Genomic DNA, 3,436 nt, shown 5'->3' on the forward strand with positions numbered 1-3,436 from the left:
GTACTTGAAGCATATACAACATGTTGGATTATGGTATCCCAAAGGAGCAAGATTTGAGTTAATTGGATATTCGAATTCTGATTATGCGGGATGCAAAGTTAAGAGAAAGAGCACATCGGGCATATGTCAACTATTGAGAAGATCACTTGTGTCTTGGTCATCAAAGAAGCAAAATAGTGTAGCACTTTCAACCGCCGAAGCGGAGTACATTTCGGCCGGTAGTTGTTGTACTCAATTACTTTGGATGAAGGCTACCTTTAGTGACTTTGGAATCAAGTTCAAGCAAGTGCCATTGCTATGTGACAATGAAAGTGCCGTGAAGCTCACCAACAACCCGGTTCAACACTCAAGAACAAAGCATATAGATGTCCGTCATCATTTCATAAGAGATCACCAACAAAAAGAGGACATTTGCATAGAGAGTGTGGGCACCGAAGATCAACTTGCCGATATATTCACCAAGCCACTTGATGAGAAGAGGTTTTGCAAGCTAAGGAATGAATTGAATATACTTGACTTCTCCAATATGTGTTGATGCACCCCCACTATATGACATGCCTCTCCTTCGAGCAAAGCAAGGTAAAGTTGATTGACATATCATCCATCCATTGCTAAGGACTTGTTTAGTGCATCTAGTCATTCCTATCATGTCCTAGGCTCATTCATGAAAATCAAATGAATTTGATGCTTGTATGGTACCACTATTGTTTGTATGTTTGAAATGATCTAGTGGTAGCATATGGTATATTTGTGGGCTTGTAAACCTAGTGTTTGATTTAGAAAATGAGCTATAAGGGTTTAACTCAACATGGTATAAGATAACCCTTATTTGGAGGAGTGAAGAAGCTTGTCCTTGGATCAAACTGAGTTAAATGTCTTTGGCAAGTAATCTAGATTGAACCAAATTGGGAAAATGATCCTCATTTCACATGATTTCACTCCAACTTATCTATAATTTGAGCTCACCTTTTGTGCTAATTGTTGACAAAGGGGGAGAGAAACAAAGATATGAGTGATAGGGGAGAGATATGATAAAGGAAAGGGATCAATTAAAATGGTCGGGGCAGCGACGGACACCGTCAACCGCACTTCATCCCCTCAGATGACATCTGCCAACAGATGCCTCAAGTGCTTCACTGAGCGAATCACAAAGGTGAGACAACCGCCACTCCTGGAGCTGCCCAAAGATGATACGGCTCACAACGGACGTACACCACCCGCTTGGCTCCCCAAGAGGAGCAAGCAGATAGTGGCACGGACCATATCTCATATCCTGGCGTTCAAACGAGGTGAGCACCTTGTCTTATGCGCCTAGGACAAACCAACGGGATGTCTCCGTCAATGTCGCCCCTGAAGGTATACGAAGAAATCTACAGCGGTGACCCCGGGAATATGCAGGCACTACGTGAATTATTCCCACGGGACGGCAACGTGGGTGCGCGTTCACGCAAGCAGCGCTGACGCCGCTCGGTAGCCTGGGCATAGGCGTCCTAGCCGGCGCCGCAATTCAGGATGATCAGTGTCCAATGTAACAGCGTAGCTTTCAGTACACTAGAGGGTCTGAGCGTCCATGTAAAATTTATTGACCCCCTAGGGCGCTGCTAAGACGTGTTATAACGAATATTTTCTCTACAGAGACATGCAAACCTTTTGTGTGATTGAGAAAAAAAATTCAAAATAATAAAATCAGTGAGATGCTGTTGTCCCAATGGTTAATGTGAACATGAGATTGTAGGTGTTAGTAGTTAGTACGTACAAGGGATATGAGCTTTAGTGGGGGGTAAACAATGGGGTTGCTCATCCGTACAAAATTCAGTTACATTCCATTTTTTACCCACACATTCCAGAAGTCAGTCTACGGTTACATTTACATAGTCATTCTAACGACATTGTTTTGGTACAATCAGCATATTCCAGAGCTGTACTCGTGTACCATATCCATGCCTTGGAGATTTTGTTGCGTCCATACAACGGATCAGAGGGAGAAAGTAACAGTTGAGTCAATGAATTACCTCACACTTTTACCAACAGAGCTCCAGACGTCCACGAACCATATATCCCCTGTTAGTTGCTCCATGCATGTTTTTTCTATAGCTCAAAACAATGGATGCATATACTGGATTACCGAATACAAGCTAGTTCATGAACTTCTCAGCCGATTCAGGTTCTTGATTGAAGCAAGCAATTGCCACTGCCTCAATAGAATCCCAGTGGTAGAGCTGATTTGTGGCAAGCATTTAGGGAGGCTCCATGGCCTGCCACAGAGAACAAACAGTTGAAATTTTATGATTTCCACATTTGCTAGCTAGTATATTGATTGTAAATGGGTGTTGTCATGATGAAGATCATGCTTCTATTTTCTGAAAGCGAAAACAAAAGAAGAGAGGTACCTGGAGGCTGTGATTTAGTTAGGCAGCTATAACCATTCTGCTAGGGGTTCCTGGGCTCTGCATTCTACTATCAGCAGATTTACCTACCAAGAACAAATGGCAAAAGGTAATGAGTCTTAGTAACCACACAATTCAAGGAAACATCAAATTCATAGCAGGGTACAAGATGGGACACATCAATTGAAGAAACTTCGTGGGTACTAGACTTCTAATCAATATGAATCCTACAAAAGTTGATACAAAACTGATACTACGTGTGCTGCTAATCACAGCTATACTAATATTTCCTTTGACCAAAGCTAGCAGTATATTAATTCATTTTCCCATTTTCACTGATTTCAGAACTTCCTTTGCGTGTTTGTTTTAATTATTAAAATATCTATTCAACCAAAATTGTTGAGGTTATGTACATCGGTATTTTCTCACCTCGTTTGTCTGGCCGCCTTCTGCTACGCCACAATAACCGAATAGGGGTGCCTGGAAAACCAGCATCTGACCGGAGTTTCTTTTCTATGTAACGGCGGTATGTATCAGGGAAGAGCTTCGCATCATTTACAAACAAAACGAATGTTGGTGGACCAATGGCAGCCTACAAATTAGCAAAAACTTTTCTTCAGATGCAAAGGAATGCACAAGTCAGTTTAATGATAGTAGTTTTGAAATATATCTGAAAGCAGTAAAAGATTTTGAGTCACTTGCTTGAAAAGTTGAAATCTTCTCAACTAAGCTTCTAGTTATTTCTATATACTGTTATTCCTTTATGGTTGAATTAACAAGACAACATATGTAGGATGATGTGCTGGATCAATTGTTATATTGATAATTATTTAAGAGAAACTCCAATGTTTTTCATCTGAAGATAAGAACTCCTAGAAATGCCAGTAGAAACAATCCTCCTGTACCACTCCTTTCAAATGGTTGCCGTTATATGTCACAACCCAACTCAAAATCTACAAGCTGACACAACTGTTAAGTATATGGTTAAGGCTCTATCTATAGGCCCATCTATAGGCCCACTCTATATTTAGCCATGAGGCTCTCTATAT

The 3,436-nt window shown here is 41.1% G+C and overlaps 1 long non-coding RNA gene across 1 annotated transcript; it reads right to left on the reverse strand.

Annotated features, from left to right (window-relative positions):
- Nucleotides 1–1,713: 1,713 nt before the first annotated feature.
- On the reverse strand, nucleotides 1,714–3,181 carry LOC136485571 (uncharacterized). The gene is made up of 3 exons (XR_010766479.1): nucleotides 2,817–3,181; nucleotides 2,391–2,473; nucleotides 1,714–2,255 (listed from the first exon to the last, which is right to left on the reverse strand). It is a non-coding gene; the product is annotated as an uncharacterized lncRNA (long non-coding RNA).
- Between the last annotated feature and the right edge of the window lie 255 nt (nucleotides 3,182–3,436).

The sequence above is a fragment of the Miscanthus floridulus genome, chromosome 10, assembly GCF_019320115.1.
Source record: "Miscanthus floridulus cultivar M001 chromosome 10, ASM1932011v1, whole genome shotgun sequence".
In the NCBI taxonomy this organism is placed as follows: Eukaryota; Viridiplantae; Streptophyta; class Magnoliopsida; order Poales; family Poaceae; genus Miscanthus; species Miscanthus floridulus.